The following is a 13056-nucleotide window of genomic DNA, read 5'->3' on the forward strand; positions in this document are numbered from 1 at the left end:
CAAATCATGGATTTGACTTGCCCCTGCAACCACTTGTTCATACAAGTAGTCCCAATTAAGTCAGTGGACTGTTTTCTCCTTTGGTGTAAGACAACTTATTCCAGATCTGAGTTCACCCCCAATGAGACACTTCACATAAGGACTACGTGTCTGATTCAAGGTTTGAAAAAAATGTCTCCCATTGCATTTTCAATAAACTTTTTCCATGTATGGTATAGCGGGTTCTGTGGCACCTTAAAGACTAACAGAAGTATTGGAGCATAAGCTTTCGTGGGTGAATGCCCACTTCATCAGATGCAAGTAATGGAAATTTCCAGAGGCAGGTATAAATCAGTATGGAGATAACGAGGTTAGTTCAATCAGGGAGGGTGAGGTGCTCTACTAGCAGTTGAGGTGTGAACACCAAGGGAGGAGAAACTGCTTCTGTAGTTGGATAGCCATTCACAGTCTTTAATTCTGATCTGATGGTGTCAAATTTGCAAATGAACTGGAGCTCAGCAGTTCCTCTTTGGAGTCTGGTCCTGAAGTTTTTTTGCTGTAAGATGGCTACCTTTACATCTGCTATTGTGTGGCCAGGGAGGTTGAAGTGTTCTCCTACAGGTTTTTGTATATTGCCATTCCTGATATCTGACTTGTGTCCATTTATCCTCTTGCGTAGTGACTGTCCAGTTTGGCCAATGTACATAGCAGAGGGGCATTGCTGGCACATGATGGCATATATAACATTGGTGGACGTGCAGGTGAATGAGCCGGTGATGTTGTAGCTGATCTGCTTAGGTCCTGTGATGGTGTTGCTGGTGTAGATATGTGGGCAGAGTTGGCATCAAGGTTTGTTGCATGGGTTGGTTCCTGAGTTAGAGTTGTTATGGTGCGGTGTGTGGTTGCTGGTGAGAATATGCTTAAGGTTGGCGGGTTGTCTGTGGGCGAGGACTGGCCTGCCTCCCAAGGTCTGTGAAAGTGAGGGATCATTGTTCAGGATGGGTTGTAGACCACTGATGATGCGTTGGAGAGGTTTAAGCTGAGGACAGTAGGTGATAGCCAGTGGAGTTCTGTTGGTTTCTTTTTTGGGCCTGTCTTGTAGCAGGAGGCTTCTGGGTACACGTCTGGCTCTGTTGATTTGTTTCTTTATTTCCTTGTGTGGGTATCGTAGTTTTGAGAATGCTTGGTGAAGATCTTGTAGGTGTTGGTCTCTGTCTGAGGGGTTGGAGCAGATGCGGTTGTACCTCAGCGCTTGGCTGTAGACGATGGATCGTGTGGTGTGTCCAGGGTGGAAGCTGGAGGCATGAAGGTAGGCGTAGCGGTCGGTGGGTTTTCGGTATAGGGTGGTGTTAACGTGGCCATCGCTTATTTGTACTATGGTGTCTAGGAAGTGGACCTCCCGTGTAGATTGGTTCAGGCTGAGGTTGATGGTGGGGTGGAAGCTGTTGAAATCATGGTGGAATTCTTACAGAGTCTCCTTCCCATGGGTCCAGATGATGAAGATGTCATCAATGTAGCGTAGGTAGAGAAGGGGCATGAGTGGACGAGAGCTGAGGAAGCATTGTTCCAGGTCAGCCATAAAAATGTTGGCATATTGTGGGGCCATGCGGGTGCCCATGGCGGTGCCACTGGTCTGGAGGTATATATTGTCACCAAATTTGAAATAATTGTGCGTGAGGATAAAGTCACAGAGCTCAGCAACAAGTTGTGCTGTGTCATCATCAGGGATACTGTTCCTGACAGCTTGTATTCCATCTGTGTGTGGGATGTTTGTGTAGAGAGCCTCTACATCCATGGTGGCTAGGATGGTGTTTTCTGGGAGGTCACCAATGCATTGTAGTTTTCTCAGGAAATCAGTGTTGTCACGGAGATAGCTGGGAGTACTGGTGGCGTAGGGTCTGAGTAGGGAGTCCACATATCCAGACAGTCCTTCAGTGAGAGTGCCGATGCCCAAGATGATGGGGCGTCCAGGATTTCCAGGTTTGTGGATCTTGGGTAGTAGATAGAATAACCCCGGTCGGGGCTCTAAGGGTATGTTGATTTGTTCCTGTGTTAGTGTAGGGAGTGTCCTGAGTAGATGGTGCAGTTTCTTAGTGTATTCCTCAGTGGGAATACCTAATTCTACAGGCCACTTTCCTCAGATCCCACTGAGGAATACACTAAGAAACTTCACCATTTCAATTTTTATGTTGCCAAAACTTCCCTGTCTCACCAATATTGTTTGTAAGGAAAACTTTAGTAAATCATAACAAAAGGAGAGCATTAAAGTTTCTGAACTACTCTGATCCTGCTCTTCCCTGTTCACAAATAAGAAATTTTAACCTCATATCCATAATTCCACCACATCTGGCTAAATTTACTTTAAAGATTAGATAAGCATTTAAATGTTGGCTTTATAGTTAAGTATACTTTAAAGATTAATTTTACGTTAAAGAAGTTATCTCAAGTGCCTTATGTATTTTTTTAATTGATTTAAAATGTGTATTTTAATAGATTGTTGAAAAAGAAAAGTTGATACTTACAAAGATATGCAGTGCTCAATAAAGTGGCATCATTTAAGTCAGTGGGAAGACTATTGGGAAGATACTATTGATATCAACTATCTTTGGATCAGATCCCCAATGAATATAGAAAAATGAATTATAAGTAAGTGGTTGGGGTCCGATTCTGCTCCCACTGAAGCCACCGGACATTTTTGCTATTGATTTCAGTCACAGCAGGAATAGGCCCAGGAACCTTCAATCTTCACCAACGATGCCTGGATAGGTAAGACCAAATAGAAGTTCCACTGAAAACAACACAACCATTTTGGGCCCCAAAACCGGCCATATAGGCAGTCAGTAGGACTAATTACTATGTTCTGTAGTAAGGGTTTGCAGAATTGGGCTAGTGGATAGGATTTAATGGTTAAAACATGTTACTATTACTTATGATTTAATAGTAGCTGCTTTCCCAGAACAAGGGATGAGGGAAGCAGCACAGAAAAGAGGAAGACTACTCATATTTCTTTAAAATGAGAAGAATGAAATAATAAAGTATTTAAAATATCCTTCACAGCTTTTTCTGTGGCACAAAGTTTCAGGCCCAATCTTGCAAATGCTCATGCATGTCAGAAACTTTATGCCTGGGAGTAGTTTCCATTCAAAACAATGGGACTACTTAGATGTAAAGTTACTCATGCACATATATATTTGCAGGATCAAGCATAGAGCTGTTGTTTGAAAGTACATGCTGCAGAACACTGCCACATTCTCTGGACTGCACCAAACAGAAATCTTTGTCATACTGACTGACAACACCCCCCGCCCCCACACTGCAGTTGCTGTACAGTCACAGAGTGAGCTACTACTATGTCTGTTTAACACAGCACCACCAGAGCATGATACTGCAATAGTGAAAACTCTGCCTTTATGGCAGACACTGTGAATCACTAGATTTAATATTGTCCCAAAATTCAGTCTGTACAGCAGAAACCTATACTTTTCTTCAGGCAGTCAGCATGGAATAACTGTAAAAAAACAAAACAAACAAACAAAAACTTCTACCTTTCTTGCATGCTTTTGGTATTATGGTCATAATATATTTAGCACTTCTATAGCACCTTTCATTAAAGAATCTTAAAGCACTTCACAAACACCAATAAATTTAGCATCACAACACCCCTCCCTGCAAGATAGCAAGGTATTTATCTTTATTTAATGGATGGGAAACTGAGATTAGGAGAGATTAGAGACTAAATTTTCAAGCCACAGTGTTTTGGTGCCCAATTCTAGATACTTTGGTGCCTTGAGTTTGCCAGTCAAACAGGAATTCTGTACTAGAGCCAAGAATAGAACTCATGCTGCTGATTCCCAGGCCTACCATCCTTTTTCACTGGACAAATAATGGTGCTCTTTTCAGGTACATCAGCCCAAGTATAAGTATTGAAAACCTAGTCACAATCATTGGTGTTAAACTCCTCTGCCTAAACAAAAATGTTTTATATTTCTTAATTACTATATAGTATAATATGGCACAATTTAAAAACCTATACTAAGACTTTTCTAAATGTTTTCTTATCCTTGTTTACATTCATTCTCTCGCTGGGTCTCCATCTCATACTGAACTGTTCTTGTATATAGCCTCGCAATTAGGCTTCACATGAACTAAGTTAACTGACACCATCTTAATTACAAATGCCACAACTGTTTGAACAAAAGAGACTTGCCCAAAGACTTGCCCCCTGAAAAATGTAAGAAAAATTTCCTTTGACATAATAAAAGTAGATTTGACACAGTCCTCCTTTAAAGCTAATTTTTTTTTATGGAGATGTCCTATCTCCTAGAACTGGAAGGGATCTTGAAAGGTCATCAAGTCCAGCCCCCTGCCTTCACTAGCAGGACCAAGTACTGATTTTGCCTTAGATCCTTAAGTGGCCCCCTCAAGGATTGAACTCACAACCCTGGGTTTAGTAGGCCAATGCTCAAACCACTGAGCTATCCCTCCCCCCGCCAGATTCAAGGCACCAACAACAACAAAAATTAAGTATTTCGTTAGGCCTGGTCTACACTAGGAGGTTATGTCGAATTTAGCAGCGTTAAATCGAATTAACCCTGCACCTGTCCACACAACAAAGCTATTTAGTTCGACATAGAGGTCTCTTAAATTCGATTTCTGTACTCCTCCCCAATGAGGGGAGTAGCGCTAAATTCGACATGGCCATGTCGAATTAGGCTAGGTGTGGATGGAAATCGACGCTAATAGTTCCAGGAGCTATCCCACAGTGCACTACTCTGTTGACGCTCTGGACAGCAGTCCGAGCTCGGATGCTCTGACCAGCCACACAGGAAAAGCCCTGGGAAAATTTGAATTCCTTTTCCTGTCTGGGCAGTTTGAATCTCATTTCCTGTTTGGACATCGTGGCGAGCTCAGCAGCACTGGCAACGATGCAGCGCTCTCCAGCAGAGGTGACCATGCAATCCCAGAATAGAAAGTGGGCCCCAGCATGGACTGATCGGGAAGTCTTGGATCTGATCGCTGTGTGGGGCGATGAGTCCGTGCTTTCGGAGCTGCGCTCGAAAAGACGGAACGCAAAGATCTACGAGAAGATCTCAAAAGCCATGACAGAGAGAGGATACAGCCGGGATGCAACACAGTGCCGCGTGAAAATCAAGGAGCTGAGACAAGGCTACCAGAAGACCAAAGAGGCAAACGGACGCTCCGGATCCCAGCCCCAGACATGCCGTTTCTACGAGGCACTGCATTCCATTTTAGGTGCGGCCACCACCACTACCCCACCACTGACCGTGGACTCTGAGGATGGGATATTGTCGACGGCCGGTTCCTCGGAGATGTTAGCGGACGGGGAAGATGAGGAAGGAGATGAGGAGGACGAGGCAGTCGACAGCGCTTACAACGCTGATTTCCCTGACAGCCAGGATCTCTTCATCACCCTCACAGAGATCCCCTACCAACCGTCCCCAGGCGTTAACCCTGACCCTGAATCAGGGGAAGGATCAGTCGGTAAGAGTTTTAAACATGTAAACATTTATTTTGAACAGAACAGGAATATTAACAATATTAACAATGGGTTTTTCATGATTAGTTTGCCCTAGGCGCAGTGCAACTACTGCAAAAGAATCAAACAATGTCCGGTTTATGATGATTAGTTTGCCCTAGGCGCTCTACTTTTTAGTCCTTGCCAGTGCAGCTACTGGAAAAGAAGGTCTATATGTCCGGGGATAGAGCTAAAATCCTCCTGGGACATCTCACGAAGCTCTCCTGGAGGTAATTGGAAAGCCTTTGCATGAGGTTCCTGGGGAGAGCGGCCTTATTGGGTCCTCCGTGGTAGGAAACTTTTCCATGCCAGGCTATCATCAAGTACTCCGGGATCATTGCCTTGCAGAGCATGGCGGCATACGGCCCTGGCTTTTGCTGGCTTTCATGCAGCATGCTGTCTTTCTCTGTCCCAGAAATCCTCAGCAGAGTGATGTCGCTCATGGTGACCTGCTTTGAATTAGGGGAATGTTACTGTTGGGACTGCTTGCCTGTTCCTTTACAGAACTGTAACCGGCGGTTTACAGCCACACGGTGGAGGCAGGAGAGGGGCAGCATACAGGGATCTTTCCCGGGGACAGCCGCGAGGGGGTGGGACAGGGGCAGAGTTCATGCTTGCCGGATTGCCGGCAGCAGGAACTGGCCAACGCTAGGAGCATTGCTTTGAACGTGAAAGGAGGGCACTGCTATAATTTAAGTTTTAAGCAGGCAAAAGTCTATGGCTTACCATGTCAGCCTGCTACCCGAATTCCACTGTCCTGCCCCGCTTGTCTGATCTCCAGTGCAAGACCCCAGGCACTGAATGCGAAGGCCGAAAATTCGACCTTGTCCTGAGTGCGCATGTGATAGGTGCTGTGCATGGTCTTCTTCACAGAGAAAGACTATGTTCATTGTTCACAAAAAAATTATCTTTGTGAGGAATTCACTCCCTTTTTCCCATCCCATAGCTATGACTGTCTCCCGACCTACCCTGGCATCCCCTTCCCACAGGCTGGCGCAGATTAGGCGGAGAAAGAAAAGGACACGCGATGACATGTTCTCAGAACTTATGGGCTGCTCCCGAGCCGAGGCGGCCCAGCAGACCCAGTGGAGGGAGAACATGTCCCAAATCCATCAATCACACATTGAACGGGAGGAGAGGTGGCGTCAGGAAGACCAGCAGGCGACTCAAACGCTGCTTGGACTAATGAGGGAGCAAACGGACACGCTCCGGCGCCTTGTGGATGTTCTGCAGGACCGGAGGCAGGAGGACAGAGCCCCACTGCAGTCTCTCTCTAACCGCCCTCCCCCGCCACAAAGTCCCATACCCCCCTCACCCAAAGTCCCAAGAAGGAGGGGCAGCAGGGGCCGTGAAAACTGTCACTCCACCCCTGCAGACTGCTCGAGTACCAGAAGGCTCTCATTCCCCAAAATTTGATAAGTCCTTTCCTTCCCGCCTCACCCAAGCCCCCGTCCCAGTTTCATCCCCTAACTTTGTAGTTGCTAATAAAAAATACGTTTCTTGTTAATTACTGTTTCCATCATGTTCTTTTACAGGAGACTGTGTTTGAAGGGTGGAAGGGGGTTGGTAATTGGAGAGGACAGTCACCTTTACCAGGGTACAGACATGGGGGCAGGTTCAGCAGCAGGTCACACACACATTGCAGTCACTAGGCACCCTGGTCAGTCTGGGAGGTGGTTTTCATGTTCTGTGTGGGGGTGGGCTATGTGACTTTGTGGCGGGGGAGGGCGGTTAGAGATCTTATGCAGCGGTCCTTATCCTGGATCACAGAGCCACGCAGCAGGGGATCTGTAACCGTCCTCCCCCGCCACGAAGTCACATAGCTCCCACACACAGAGTCCGGAAAAGGAGGGGTGGCAGGCTCCGTTGAAACAACCAGTCCAGCACTGCGGACCGCTCTAGGAGCAGGAGCCTGTCATTCCTTGAGCTTATATGCGTTCTTTCCATCACTACGCCCGCTCCCCACCACAGTCTGCGTCCCAGTTTCAACCCTTTACCGCGAAACCCGTAATAAAGACAACGGTGTTCATTAACAAAGTTCCATGTATTTTATTTTTAAACGTGTGTTGGAAGGGGGGGACGGGGTGAACGGGGTATGTAGCTGCAGAGGATAGTCAACATAAACTGGGTAAAGAAACGGGGGCAGGTTCAGCTTCTCTTTAAACAAAGTTAATAGTCACAGGTTACCCTGCTCACTGAGGAACCTAGCTTTCAAAGCCTCCCAGATGCACAGCGCGTCCCGCTGGGCTCTTCTAATCACATGGCTGTCTGGCTGGGCGTAATCAGCAGCCAGGCTATTTGCCTCAACCTCCCACCCCGCCATAAAGGTCTCCCCCTTGCTCTCACAGAGATTGTGGAGCACACAGCAAGCTGCAATAACAATGGGGATATTGGTTTCGCTGAGATCAGAGCGAATCAGTAAGCTTCTCCATCTCCCCTTGAGACGTCCAAAAGCACACTCCACCACCATTCTGCACTTGCTGAGACGGTAGTTGGAGAGTTCTTTTTCAGTGTCCAGGGCGCCTGTATAGGGCTTCATGAGCCAGGGCATTAGCGGGTAGGCTGGGTCCCCGAGGATCACTATAGGCATCTCCACATCCCCAACAGTTATTTTGTGGTCCGGGAAGTAAATACCTTCCTGCAGCCGTCTAAACAGACCAGAGTTCCTGAAAACACGAGCGTCATGAACCTTGCCCGGCCATCCGACGTTGATGTTTGTAAAACGTCCCCTATGGTCCACCAGTGCTTGCAGCACCATTGAAAAGTAGCCCTTTCGGTTAATGTACTGGCTGGCCTGGTGGTCCGGTCCCAGGATAGGGATGTGAGTTCCATCTATAGCCCCACCGCAGTTTGGGAATCCCATCGCGGCGAAGCCATCTATGATGGCCTGCACGTTTCCAAGGGTCACTACCTTTGACAGCAGTAGCTCAACGATTGCGTTGGCTACTTGCATCACAGCAACCCCCACGGTAGATTTGCCCATGCCAAAGTGGTTCGCGACTGACCGGTAGCTGTCTGGTGTTGCAAGCTTCCAGAGGGCTATGGCCACTCGTTTCTGGACAGTCAGGGCTGCTCGCATCCGGGTGTCCTTGCGCTTCAGGGCAGGGGACAGCAGCTCACAAAGTTCCAGGAAAGTTCCCTTCCGCATCCGAAAGTTTCGCAGCCACTGTGATTCATCCGAGACCTGCAGCACTATGCGGTCCCACCAGTCCGTGCTTGTTTCCCGGGCCCAGAATCGCCGTTCCACAGCATCAACATGACCCATTGCCACCATGATGTTCACGGCGCGGGGTCCCGTGCTTTGCGAGAGTCTGTGCCACTCTCAGACTTCATGTCCTCACCGCGATGCCGTAACCTCCTCGCCCGATTTCTCAGCATCTGCCTCTGGAAAAGGTGGAAGATAAGGTGCGAGGTGTTGACAACGGCCATAACTGCAGCGATGGTCGCAGCGGGCTCCATGCTCGCAGTGCTGTGGCGTCCGCACTGTCACTCACCAGAAAAGCGCGCGAAATGAAATGATTGCCCGCCGGCGCTTTCAGGGAGGGAGGGCGGGAGTGATGGTTGGATGACGACAGTTACCCCAAACCACCCTCGACACATTTTTTTCCCCAGCAGGCATTGGGGGCTCGACCCAGAATTGCAATGGGCAGCGGGGACTGCGGGAACTGTGGGATAGCTACCCACAGTGCACCACTTCCAATGTCGACGCTTGCCCCGTTAGTGTGGACTCACAAAGTCGAATTACTGCCCTTAGTGTGGATACACACGTTCGACTTTGTAATATCGATTCCACATATTCGATTTAAGTAAAATCGAACTACTCTCGTAGTGTAGACATACCCTTAGTCCCATTGACGTCAATTGGATTCTTCACTCACTTTAAGTAAAGCACATGATTAAGTGTGTGAATCATCAGGCCCTTCACTGATTTTCATTGCCCATGTAAGATCAACCAAATTTTGCATAATGTAAAGAAACAGCACAAATAATGAAGAGCAAAGGGGACTGTTCGATTTCTTTCTGTTTTAGTATTTTATAAGGCGTTAGTAGTGGCAGACAAGTAGGTAAGGACAGTTGTTTGCTTAACATTGTCATTTTTTATCTTGGCAGTGACCCTTTAGAAGGAAGAGACAGGAAAATCCAATAATAGGAACCACTTCATAAGAGTCAAAAGTTGGAGACAGTCTAACCAGGCTGGCAAATATGAGTTCAATTAATAGCAAAGGTTGACATACCACTGGAATATCTGATATTTCACAAAGGGAAGGACACCCATTCAGAAATGATATAAGATTTATGGCAAATATATTTGATAGGTTTCCTAGATATAGAAAATTCATTTAATAAGAGCAGTCTGACTGAAAGAAAACACTGAAGAAAAAAATAATTCTCTATTTAGTGTTTTTAAATCTAAAAATAAAAAAGAAATGAAAAACCTCAATGAAATTGACATTTTAGCATGAAGAATATTTTTCTTTCTTTATACACTGAAAAATATTCCCATGTTGACATGATATATTACTCTGTGCTTGTTTCTTTCAGGAGGTGTTCTTTATCTCAGCATATGTGCCATGAGATACAAGGTTACCATGGCAAACACATTTTTTATTGAACAGGAAAGTAAATAAATAAAAGATGTACCATGTGCTGGCACACAAGTCAATGTTGCTCAAAAGGTGTAGTAAATTACATCCTCTGAAGTTGTTCAACTTCTGTTTTTCCTGAATAAGCAACTTTGCATCATGCTATATAGGAGAAGAGCTAGAGGCAAGGAACTCTCCTTCCAAACTCTAGCAGGGCCGCCCAGAGGGGACGGGGGGGCAAGTGGAGCAATTTGCCCCGGGCCCCACAGGGGCCCCCATGAGAATATAATATTCTATAGTATTGCAACTTTTTTTTATGGAAGGGGTCCCCAAAATTGCTTTGCCCCAGACCCCTGAATCCTCTGGGCAGCCCTGAACTCTTGTGGCAAGATACCGATATTTAAAGTTATTAAAGGTAAAACACTACATTACTGAAAGTTTAAGTTTACAAATGTAAATGTAGCAAAGTCAGGAGAAAAACAAGTTCAGGTTCCTATAGCAATGCATGCAGACGGGGACCCAGCCACCTGAATCAGTTTCCAGGATCAGGGCTTAAATACCCATTACAGCCTACTCTTTTTTTCCCCACCTACTCTCACCAGCTTTCCCATAATACAGGCAGATCATTAAGGTCTTGATGTCTGCAGCTCTGCTTCAGATGTAAAGTAGTCTTCTTTCCCATCTCCTGTGACAGGGGACAAAACAGGAATATTCCCCCTTCAATATACACCTGAAAGCAGACTCCACACGAAATGAAATAGAGTGACTGCCTGTGACTATTTTTTTTTCCTGACATCTGAACTTTTTCTGCAATAAAAATTTCTTATTGGGAGAAGACTGACAAATTATCTTACATTTTCCAAGGGGGAAAAAAGTTAAAATATAACCTGGTAACTATACTCACTTCCAGGGAACAAGAAGAATCCTGAAATCACTATATTTTGCATAAAAGAGCAGTTAGCTTCAATTGAAGTTATCTGCTTTAGAGAGGTGGAATTTCTGTTGAGAGCTGTGACATGCACATTTCATGATAATATGTCATCCGAGAATGACAGTTTTACAAACATAACAGTGCTGTGGGAATTGGGGAGTATGCTGTAAAGAAGGGGGGGGGGTGGAAATCTCATCAATTCAACCACAGGCAACATCATTCCTTTACCAAATACAGGCAGGCCCTGATTCTACCACCTGATCCATTCAGGCAGAACCGTGCACCCATGAAAATCTCAAACGGCTTCACTGAGGTTCTGCACAAGGAAGGAGTCCACACAGACAGCAGATTGCAGGATCAGGGCCTTTCTTGGCAGGATTCTGGATAAAGTGAATCCTAGCTGAAGCCTGTAGACAGTGCTGCAAATCAGGAAAGATATTCCTTTATTACTCCCCACTAGAGATATGAGAGTATCTCATTTTTCAGATCATTGGCTGAATCGAAAATAATAATAATAAAAAAAGCATTTGTTTTGGGTCAAGCCAAAGTGAAAATTGTTCAACAAACCAAAGTTTCATTTCAGGTCAAACAAAAATATTGTTTGACCCAACATGAAATGTTCCATTTTGGTTTTGTTTTTAAATAAAAATCTGAAACTAAAAGTCACTCTGAATCAAAAAATTGAAACATTTTGTTTTGATCTTTTTGAAAGGAAACATTGATGTTTCACATCTTTTGTTTGTTTTGTTCTATTTCTGGCTAAAAGAATGTGTTGAATTAGACACAAATTTGCTAAATGTTTTGGTCAACACGAAATAGCTTTTTTCAGAGAAAAAAGTTTTGTCCAAAAAATTTCTCCCAGCTCTACTCACCTCTTCCCCCATGTGCAGTGAAAATAACTACAGACACAGACACCTAACTTTTGTTTTAAAGGAAACTGGGCATTAGGAAAACTGAATCACAGGCCTATGCAAATATTTAAATTTAAGCCCAGGAGTAGTGCCACTGAGTTTAATGGGACAATTCACATGACTAGAATTATGCACATGCATACATTTTTACAGGACCAGAGCTCAATTCTCTAGTTCCATTTAACATTTTATTCCAATTTCCTGGCTGATCTAGGAATCTTGTTGTTTTGTGCTGCTACTCTATGTTTAAGCCGTGATTTACAGAATTTTGCATCTCTTCTATCTCCCATCAAAATATTTCCCAAACCATGTAATTTTCAAGATTAGCTGACGATTTATAATTCTATGTTCCAGAACAAGAGTATTTAATTTTGTAAAGTAATTTCTTCTTTTCCTTTCTCCCCACCCCATTATTATTAGCAGTAGATATTTTGATATGTAAGTTTCAAAAGTAAAAAACAGACACAAGATTTTCATTGCATTCAGTTTTTGGAGGTATAACCGTGTCTTTGATAGGCTCTCTGTGGGACACTATAAAATAACGCATTCTTTATTTTAACGAATTACAAAAAATAATTAAGTCAATGTTATTTTAAACAGTTATAGAACTGATCTATAATACCTCAACTTAAAGGGACACTGTCAATAAGAATCATATTTTAAACAAATACATCTCCTCAACAATTAACTTTAAAACTGACATAATTAAACACACTTCCAATCAACATTTTGCTATTATATTGTTTATTTAGGTCCCAATTCTGCATTGAGATTTGCAGAGGTACAGGAATCTCCTTGTATGGAGCTCATGGGTAGAATCAAAGCCTTACTTGGTAATTTTCTCTCAGGACGGACAAAAAATAAAGTCAGTTAAATCAGATTCACTTTCTGGTTCATAATTCTGCAGTGATTGGATTCCAAATACCCTAAGGGAGAGTTTGTTTTAAATAACTGTTCCTATTAGAAGAAGAACAATGGAAACTTTCCTATTGGTCTTACCTGTTGTGAAAGATTAGATTTTTATAAAACAAAGCCCTGCTTTTGCAAGTTTAAGTCTGTTGGTGGTCCTATCAAGCTGAATGGGTCCTCTCTTGTCTCTGCAATGTTACTCACATG

The 13056-nt window shown here is 44.4% G+C and overlaps 1 protein-coding gene across 1 annotated transcript in view; it reads right to left on the reverse strand.

Moving 5' to 3' along the window:
• DPP10 (dipeptidyl peptidase like 10) overlaps window positions 1-13056 on the reverse strand; it is a 440672-nt gene that overhangs the window by 416013 nt on the left and 11603 nt on the right. The window lies entirely within an intron of this gene.

Source organism: Emys orbicularis, chromosome 11, assembly GCF_028017835.1.
Source record: "Emys orbicularis isolate rEmyOrb1 chromosome 11, rEmyOrb1.hap1, whole genome shotgun sequence".
NCBI lineage: Eukaryota > Metazoa > Chordata > Testudines > Emydidae > Emys > Emys orbicularis.